Source organism: Haliaeetus leucocephalus, unplaced genomic scaffold, assembly GCF_000737465.1.
Source record: "Haliaeetus leucocephalus isolate CR32 unplaced genomic scaffold, Haliaeetus_leucocephalus-4.0 Scaffold240, whole genome shotgun sequence".
Classification (NCBI taxonomy): domain Eukaryota; kingdom Metazoa; phylum Chordata; class Aves; order Accipitriformes; family Accipitridae; genus Haliaeetus; species Haliaeetus leucocephalus.
The window spans coordinates 9,063,834-9,074,400 of NW_010972676.1; the positions used below are offsets into that span (position 1 = coordinate 9,063,834).

Consider the following 10,567-nt stretch of genomic DNA (forward strand, 5'->3'; position numbering starts at 1 on the left):
TCAAGCAGGTCAGGTGAATTTGAAGTCTCAGACTGCACAGACCTTTCCCTGGGCCTGTTACAGAAAAGCAAACCAAAGATGTCTTCAATGACCTAGAAGCAGCTTAAAACCTTGTTCCATAAAGACTACTGAGACCTGGCACCCACCACTGGTTTCAAAAGGAAACAGTGGATTGGCCTGTACACCATAGCCAGAACCTTAGCAAGTCCTTTGAGGCTGTGGAAAAGTCAAACTGAAATGGTAAACAGGGCACTACTCAAAACTACAGAGAAGCACAGGTATCACTGGCACATGGCTTTATAACCAGTCAACAGTACAACTGACTGTTCAAGAATTTAAACAGCTCAAGAACAAAGAGAAACCTATGGATGGAGGGGAGGGCCAAAAATTAGCTAAAAAAGCGCACCTGCAGAAGTTAGACAGCAGAACATTCCTGTTCATCTAGGCAGCTTAAAGGCAGCAAAAAACCCACAGCTCCTGTTCTATTCTGTATATGGTTGAAGAGGACATAAAGGCGAGCTCAGGTGTCTCAGGTCTGTTTGTATGACTTGTGTCCCCAGCTCACGGTACACAGGAATCCATAGCTTCATTTCATTGCTTAACTGAATTCTTGGAAGCTGCTTAAGGGGGCTAACTAACATTAAGATTGCAAAAGCCTTTATCTCCTATACTCCATCCTCTAGAAGACAAGAAGCTGCAGTCTGAGGTAAAAAAGTAAAGGAGTTGTATGGAAGAAATATAATGCTGTTTTGAGGGCATCCTTCTTCAGTTCTGCCACCTCACTGCCTTGCTTCTCTTATGTTCATCAAGGACAGAAATATTACAAGTTGTGTCACTCTTTTTTGGACTGCATTTTGGTTCACGAAAGTACACAAGTGTCATTCAGATCTTAGATCCTCATCCAAAAGAGAAGTTAGGAAAAATAGAAAGCATTTCTTTTTATTCTCTTGTTTGTCTATAGTTTAGCATTCTGCATCTTCGGATAGTTGTCAGCAACTATTCCGCTCAGTTTTGAGAGGATCAGCAATGGAGTTTATTATAAAAATAATCTCTCAGAATATTTATTTACAAGGGTACATCACAACTTAATTCAAAGAATCTGCCCTTGTAAAAAAAAAAAAAAAAGAAAATAATCAAAGAAGTTGTTGTTCTCCAAATAAACTGAGTTTGTTACCCTTCCATGTCACCATTTGTAACACATCCAAACTAGTTCAATTTAAGTTTTCCACCAGTGTATGGTTTGACTTGAATTCATTAATGAAGGAAGGGAATGCTCTCTCAGTGGCAGAATGCCAGGATTCAACACTTCAAGAAAATATTTTCATGTTTACAACACCTGTAGTTTCTCGGCCTTCAGTGCTCTATTTTTTTTAAACCAGCTAAACATTAAGTTCTGTTGCATAATTCAGTCAATTCTGCAGCACTTAAATTTTTTTCTGCACACAGATATAACGATTATCAAAACCACTAGAACCCTGAAACTTCAGAATCAATCGATATTCAGTAAAAGAATAGTCTAATCTGGATAGCTGCAAGTCAGCCAGCAACAGCTCATCTTAAGAAGCAGCCCAGAGATATTTAAGCCATCTCAGTAACACGGAAGATTTGTTATACCACAGGGAGAAGAGGCACATATAAACATAGCAAATGTTAGCTGCAGAATACCGAACCAGTTTTTGTCTCTTTGTTGACACATCTTTTTCTCTTTTAGCACAGCAATGGGAAGAGAAGGGGAAAGTGAGGAACAGGTGTCTTCACAGTTTATTCTTCTGTACACTTGTGTCACAGAGCAAAATTTCTCTGCCAAATCAGATCCTACAGCAAGACCTTGACTTCACCTCTACAGGAACTTTAATATTAGTGAATGACAAGCTGCTAGACAGAGAAAAGTTTACCCTATGACAGTCTCAGTATGCAATTCTGCTACCTCGTGCCAACACAAGTGTGGTTCCAACTTGTTAGCAACAATGGAAATAACATTCACTTTTTTCCTTTTTTAAATTAAATAAGAGCAACTGGTATCTCTTTAAGGGAAAAGAACTTATTTTCTAGCAGCCAAATTCTGACCAAAACTCTGCTACTTGTACCCAGAGTGATTTGATGTGAATTCTTCGTTTCTAGCAGACTCCCAACAAAACCCATCACAAGCAATAGAAGTAAAATCTCATCTGTCCTTCATTTTCAGCTTCTCTAGAAAACCTTGTTTAGTAGGAGCCAAAATTCTCTATCTGTGTGGTGGCTTAAGCTTTCACTAACATTATAAAAAAACATGCTGCCTGGCAAGCGTGAGGAAGAACATTCTCTTCAGAAGAGGGGAATGAATTTGAATTAGGAGCTTTTACCTTCTGTGAGACAACATGAACGAAAGCACAGAATCCTTCATGAAGTACAGATTGGCAATACTGCCAGAAATGAAGACAAGCTAGCAGGTAAGTGGTCAAATTAAGACCAAGTAAACAGGTGTGGCAAAGTTGGAGCAGGGGGCATTTATTACCAGTGAAGAAAAAAGTCAGCTCAGCAATTAGTGCAAATTTCAATTTAGAAGCTTGATTTCAGTATTGTCATGCAATTGAACCAAGAAGTACCCAAAACCATCACCCACTCCAAGCGTACCCTACCCAATTCTTCATGCCCAGCTGCCTTTGAGCTGCATAGCACCATCTACTTCAACATTATGAGTCTGAAATCAGAACCTACTATTACAACACCAAGCTTCTTCCCTGTTCTAACCCCATAGACCAGATGGTGCCTTATTTGCAGTTTGCCATTCACTTGTATCCGGCACACACAGCCCTTAAATAAAATCAAGTGCAACAGCACAAGACAAATAGTGATATGGTACATACCCATGTCCTACCTGCAGAGCCTGTTAGACAACACATGCCCCAGGTTGCAGCATGGCAGGTTGCCTGAACCCTGCCAAGTTCCTAATCAATTTTTACCAAGCTATCTTAAATTGCAGAGACCTAGCAAGCTCAGTGGCTAGTAAAACATGGTTTGGCCACTCAAAGTCTAAATTAACATAAGATGATCTCCGCAATCTTCTAGGCAACTAGAAGGGAGGAGGCAAAAAAAAAAAAGAAAAAAAAGAACATTAATTAGCCACTAGAATGAAAACATTCAGAGACTAGAGCTTACAGAAGTTACTGCTGGAAGAATAAACACAAAAAACAGTTGACTTGTACATGCAAGTTAGACAAGTACCACAGATAAACCCAAGATTACAGGTCTAAGGGCATTATGTAGATCTACCTTGAAAACAAGGTAAAGAGGGAGGAGACTGGGTCTTCCTTTTGACAATGTTCAGCTTCAGCTTGACTAGTTTACACACAGAAATGCCAGAAGTTGAGAAGCCTGTTCACTCATACTAGCATGTCTTAAAGAGAAACACTTTAAAAAAAATTAAAAAAATAATCTACATTTCCAAGGGAAGCAGGGAGGGGGTGTACTCATCTGTTTTCTACTTGACTAGAATGGGTCTCAAGTTTTTGCATCTTCAAAATACCATTTAGAAAAGGTTTGGACAAATCAGGAGGATATCAGGAGTTCTCCTTCTGTTCTCCTAATCACTGATATTTAGCACTGACTAAAGCTGATGTCTGTTGAGGTTTCCTTTCCTACACTGTCTCAAAAGGAGGTGATGCTATCCTCCTTAACAAAGACTTCTATCCAAATGCTACACAAAAAAGGTCATAGGCCTAATGCATAGCAAGATTCCTATGCCACATGATACCATCTGGGAAATGGTTTAATTGTAGTTGTTGAGGAAGAAATCCAATTAAAACAGGTTAAGTTTCCGGCTTCCTCAGCACTGCATCTGCATATGGATCTTTAGCTATCATAAGGATACTGCAACAACAAACAAAGGGATTAAAACATATTTAAGGTTTCTAAACTGGGTAGTGCTCAAACCAATGGTATCTTGGAATTATGTGCCACAGATGCCATTTTCTCAACCAAAGAAAAACAATTTATACATTGACATTATATCTTGCAGTGATGTAATTAAGAGCAAGCTCCAATACACATACCAAATTACTGACATAGGCACAATTAAAGACATTTACCTTGTATGAAATCATGAACCAAACTACCTACCAAATATCTGTATAGAGAAACAGAAGAGAAGTTCTGTGTAAAGCTGAAGAAAAGGAAGTCACACCCAGAGAAACACCTGTTAAACACTAAGGATTAAGCTGTCTTAAAGCTGATCCTATCATTGATAGGATCAGGACTTTACAGTGCTCAGAGCTATTCTTTCATGGTAGCTACACATAAGAACATACAATACTAGCTTCCACAACTGCATTTTAGGAAGGTTCCAACCTTCACAGTCATGAAGAAAGTTGTCAAAAGCCAGAGCACGAAGCTTTATGAAAGAATTAAACAACTTCATGACACACTTCATTGACAAGACTGTCTGCTCCACTCTGCACATAGGTGCCTTTTCAGTACTCAACAAATAAAACAAGTTTGTGGGAATGAGGTGTTGTACATGGGGATTACAGAGTATGGGAATGGCAAGTGAGTGTCCCAAGAACCTGAATACAGAAGGTTAAGATGCTGAACTTGAGCAAATCTAAATAATGAGCAGATCTAAATATTAGAGCTCTGTCAAACGCTTTTTAGCAGGATGCCGGCCTTAGTCTTAATTTTAAGCTAGACAAGAACTCACCATCACCAAACTTTAATACAGACAAAAAAGTCTACTACAAATTCCTCTTTCACCTATGTGCAAGTACCACCAGCCCTTTTTTCTGCTTTACCTCACAAATGATTTTTACCTTTGTCTCCCAGGCTATCCACACACTTTCCTTGCACAAGCAACAACTGTAACTATGCTTGTATTTTACAGTTCACTAGATTAACAAGTTGACACTAATAAGGTATTTTTCCTCAAGCTCATAACAAGGCCGGGTTTGCCAAAGCCTGAATTCCTTGCCAATAGTCAATCACTTCAGAGTTGGAAGAAAAGCTACTTAATTCCTGGCAAGGAGATGTTCCAAGAGATGCTACCTAAATCTGTTCAATACTTTTTGTTACCTCCCAGCTAAACTGCTGCTCTCTGATGTACTGAAAGGATTCACAGACTACCAGTAATACAGAACACTTATCAGAAGAACAAAGTTTCTCCACAGCTCCAAGATACTTAAAGAATAAGCAGAGCTGTAAGCTTTCTAGAGCTTGATCTCAGGACCAAAATTATTATTTAAGAACTAGATATTGCAATAGTTGATTTGATAAACCTTTGCTCTTACAATTTGCTCTGTGACCAAACCAGAATACTCAAGAGTTGAATCCTATACAGGCGACCTTTTGTCCTACACTAATGCTTAACTATGCCTCATGAGCAAACCTACAACCTATCACCCCCAAACTCACACATTGATTCTGGCCTTGTCTAGGATTAGACAAGAATATGGTGAGGAAGAACGGAAAGAAAGGAAGACAGTGTTTCTTTTAGTACTTTGTGTGTACATCAAGGTAGAATACTTTGGAGCAAAGCTATGCATCCATCTTCCTATGCTCCTGAAAGACATTTTTGCAAACGTGAAGATAATACCATACCGTTAAGATGACAAGGAACTGGAAACAAACTTCACTTAACTCCTATGCAAGATGTCTTGGGGTTTTTTTGTTTTGTTTTGTTTTTTTGTTAAAAAAATACCCACAAGACACTCATATAGCCTCAGAACTATTCCGCATGTCATCCTCTTTACTATTTATTTTAAGCCATTTAATAAAATCCACTAGTAAGGGAGACAAGACAGACAAAAGGATATTTAACTGGAGAGAGCAGCTTCATCATGATGCAAGATAAAACAACTCTCTTCATAACACTTGAGTAAAAAAAAACACACAGAGAACAAAGTGGCTTTAGGGAAAGATTAAAGGAAGAATATGAAGTAGGTTTGTGAAAGAAGAGGGAAAATACCTGTAGGCGCAGAAGTGAGCAAAGTTGCTTCCTTCCCTCCCCTCTGCACAGTATCTTAACCTATCAAATGCAAAATTTAGGTATTTCATAAAGGCTGCAGCCTCTCTTAATCCTATATCTGTTTTGCTAATCAAAGATACCCAGCTAGGAGCACGCAAATCCCCATCTCACATATGATTAATGAGAAACAAAGTGTTCTAGTAATCACAGTGTCTTTACTACCTCTACTTCCTCACTTCAAGCCTTTGAAATAAATCTTTTCTCCAATCAATTATTTCTTAGCACCTCTAACCCCCATTAGCTACCAAAGATGCCAAAGTAACTGTACTAACTTTAGGTCTGTCTTCTACACTTCTCAAACTTTATTTGTATGTTTTTCCTTGTATTTAAAGGCTACCCAGGCAGAACAGTTTTGGGACACAAATACTGTGTACTGCAACTTGAGAACAGCCTGATCTGCCCAGCATGAACTTCTTCCACAGAAGTGAAAGTTAAATAGTTTGAAAACACTGCTCACCAAACTTGCAGCATCTACTAAAAAATATTTTCAATTATTTCCTATTATATGTCTATTTTGACTAGTTAGAAAGTTGAGCGTATAAAGCTTCTAACATTGAATTTTCAAATCAGCAGTCTGGTGTTCTAGTTTCAATTAACAAGGACAGCATATGTCATTAGCATATACTAATATGACAATATTTATTACATTAAACAGCTGCATGATAAGACCCTCAAAGTTTCAGGGGTGCTTTTTTTATTTTCCAGAAAAACATTTCAGATGTGGTATAGCCATGTATTTTTTATAATGAATACTTTTCTAATTAAAATGACAGCATAAACATTCTGCACATATTCAAGTATGACAGACATTCTGAGCCAAACACACCTCTTCCCCCCCCCCCATAACACCATTAACTCTAAGCCTAATAGTGATTACACTTCCTTATACTCTTCATACACAATTTAACTTACTACTAAAGTTACAGTACAGACCAAGAAGAGAAAATCTAAACAAGCCAGATTTTAGGGCATTAGACCCATCAGTCTGCACTGTGCAGTTTTTCAGCTGAACTCCACTTTATTTTCAAAAGAGTACCACAGAACTGATAGAAGTTAAAAACCCAACTACATTTCTTGGGAGACATCCTAGTGAGTGCAGTCATCTAAATAAATTAGAAAGGAAAGTTAGTTCCTCTAATCCAAAAACTAAGTCAAAGTCTTGTGTACTTGGTAGAACATAGTTTTCAACTACATGTGTTTATCCAAAGTTTCTACCTTGATGTCATTATTTCGAACTCCTTCACTTACACAAATACCTCAGAAGGTACAGGGATAGAGTACAACTATTAGTTTCACTCTAATGCCTGTGCAGACCATTTTCATGTTAGAATTCAGCACATCAAACTTCAAGAGTTGGTCAAAAATATAGAAGATTGCATCTGTACAAGTTTATATAGAGAATTTAAAACCTAACACTTTGAACTATCACCAATTGTCACCAGTAAAAGCTTTCAAATTCTGTTGAAGCAACCTGAAATTACATCAGCTTCTCTTCCACCCTCCTATGACAAACGCTGCTCCACTCTATGCAACTATAAAGAACAAAACAGCTTAGATGATAGTCAGTCACAAATGTGTATATTAAAATTATTCCTACTTCAAAGCTAGGCCACCAACCTTCCTGACCTCCCCAGCAACACACCAACCACACACCAAGAGTAGGTGCAACTCTAAACAGTTTGTTGCCATAACCTGGAATACTATTAAGTAGTAAAAAACTACCCTGATTTTGGATGCACCTTGACTTAACTAAACTTAGACATTTAAATCACTATATTCTACTATAGGTTGAGCTTCTGCTTCTAGCTGCCACAGGTCTGGACTTGCACTAATCACTTTCTGCATTTGATATTGTCAACAGAAAGACCAAACCCTTCTGAAGTAGGCTTTTTTAACAAGTTAGATAATACACATAAAGCAAAGATAGGGGCTTACAAGCCCCAGCTCAGCTATGTCTCACACAAGCTGAGAATCAGAGGAAGTAGAGTAGTTTGTATCTTCTCTACTTGTCACACTACAATCTTTGAGCAGCATTCATGAGTTAATGGGCACAAAACTCTGGATCCTTGAATTCCTTGCCTCGACCATTCAAAGCTTAAGCATGGCAGGTTAAGATCTTTAGTACACCTTCCCTTGACAGAACTCAGCAGAGATCCCCGTGGGAGCAACTACCTTTCATGGTACAGCTATAACATTTATGACAATACAGCTAGAGTCAGTGGTATAAGAACTGAACACCTGTACATACTTCTGCCCTTTTTTTTCCTCCTCCTGTTAGCCTTTAGATGGCAACTAGATATTTTAGGCTAAAATTCAGGCATGTAAGGTACTCCAATCTAAAGTGGTCCAAAAACACAGTAAGGAAGAATTGTCCCTTTCCTTTAAAAAAAAATAAAAACAAACAAACAAATAAAAAACATCTATTTAAAAAGAGATCCCATTAGTGTTGACAGCACTTACAGGAACAGGTTCTTTCCTTTCCTGAGAAACAAAGATTTAAGACTGGTTCTTTCAAATACTTTTCACAGGACAGCCTGCCTTCCTTCACTATGTCAGTAGTGCCATGAAACTATATTTGTGTACTCTATGAATATATGTAGATAGACATTCCCACTGAACCAGAGTTTAGCAAAAGAGTACAAGTACTCTTTGATGAGGACTATTACTCTACAGCTTTCTAGCCCTGTCAGTTTCAAAGCTGTGTTACTGCAAACACACTAGAGCATGAATATTTTTGTTTAAAGTACTTCCATCTTTTAGACATAGCTAGACTTAAAATATTCACAGCTACTGAGGCTCAATGTTGAGAAAAAGTTGGAAATTACAGCTTCTGTAAGCATGGGTGCTTAAACATTTGTAACATTTGAAGGCTGGAAATAATCTTAAACTTGTGATGGCATTAAATCTTGAAATCCTAATTCAGTAGTGACAGGACATCAGTAGATTCCAGAAGTGCAAGATTTTTTTGACAGCAGAACTCAGGACACTTGCTACTATTTCCAGGCTTATAGAAGAGAGGTCATTCACTCTTTAATTTCTATTTTGTTAAATCCAAAACTATTTAAACAATCAATTGCTGTTAAGTAGCATCCAAATAGAATACATCACCATATGAGTTTAGCAGAAAGTATCTGTAATGATGAACAGACTATTACCCATAGAAGGAAACTATGAAATAAGATGAAAGCTTTATTATTGTTACAGCTTTGCTTATTTCAATATAACTACCCAGGTTATATGGTTATCTAAAGCCAGAGCTGTTCCCTCAGAAGTCCTCCCCTTTTCTTTTTCCAAACTATCAAAACTTAAAAGTTGCCTTACAAGTTCCCTTTCCTCTCATCCTTCCTTCCCCCAAAATAGCAAGTATGCATCAAAAACACTGAACAGTATTCTAACGAGACACTTGCAATGCTATGAAGCACAGTAATACCAAGCAGCATGGAGATCCTATACCCCAGTAATAAAACTAAGAAGTTTTGCTGTAAGCCAAGCCCTTGTCAGTTGACATAAGCATTAGTGACTACATGTTCCAGTTAATCAGAGTGATATTGCAAGTGAACAGGGGGGAGGTGTGGGGATGTGGAAGAACCACCAATGCTTAGGTATATATACCATTACAGAGTAACTGAGAATTCTCCAGTGCTCTTGTACAAGATTTATCTGGAATACTCTCTCTCATCACAGTTTGACCTTGGTCAAGAGAGATGAATTCCAGTTGAAAGAACAGAAAAGTGCTCTTACAGGTGGTAATAAATAGGACTAATAAAGCCTGTATTATTTAGCCTGGCAACAAGAAGGTTACAAATGCTTTCTGTAAGTGCCAAGGGTAAAACACCAAGAGAAGAAAATTACTTAAAGTGAGAGGATAGCATTAATACAGTAAGCAGGCAAAACAGTTATGAGAAACTTCCAGGCTGGAAATGAGATGATCCTAAATTTCAAGAAACAACATGCTGAAACAATCTCCCAGGTGGACTGAAGAATTAAAAAAAAAAAAAGGCAAGTATGAAAACAAAACCAACACATGCCCTTAGCTGCTTTTTAGACAGTTGCAAGTTAAGAGATTTAAGTGATATACCAACAATATTAGCAGATTACACTTTTGACATTATGATGTCTCTTACTAAGCTTATTCCTAGACAGTAGTACTTCACTGTCCTTACAGACAACTGACAAATAACAAGTTCTGTTGTTCTACTAGGCCAACCAATGGAGAGATGAGATGCTCGTGTCACTCAGGACTGAGTTGCTTAGGTACAGAAAGTACTTTAAAGGCTCAGTTCCAAGAAAAGGCTAGTACCCCTACTTTGATCTTTTGCTAAGGAAGTTAACTGGAATACAATTCTTCTTATCATAACACCTATTCTTTCTCAGAAAGTAAAAGAAGTCAGAGAAGACACCACAAAGAAGCAAACCTGCATTATCTGGAGTTCACGAAGCTTCTCTTGCCCTGTCCTGTAGCACCTATCACTGAAACTCTGTTGTGACTAAGGCAAAAAAAACTTGTCACCTCACCTTCTGCTGGGAAAGGGGGGGGGGGGGGGGGGGGGGAGCGAGCAGCTCACCAAACAA

General features: G+C 38.1%; 1 protein-coding gene across 9 annotated transcripts in view; it reads right to left on the bottom strand.

Annotated features, from left to right (window-relative positions):
- Positions 1–10,567, bottom strand: part of TRIP12 (thyroid hormone receptor interactor 12) — an 81,845-nt gene that overhangs the window by 62,026 nt on the left and 9,252 nt on the right. Inside the window, exon 1 of one of the 9 annotated variants that reach the window (XM_010568318.1) lies at positions 5,936–5,956. The exons of the other annotated variants lie outside the window; for them this stretch is intronic. The gene's annotated coding sequence lies outside the window, so the exon portion shown is untranslated. Of the gene's footprint in view, positions 1–5,935; positions 5,957–10,567 lie in introns of those variants that run through there. 9 annotated transcript variants of the gene reach the window in all.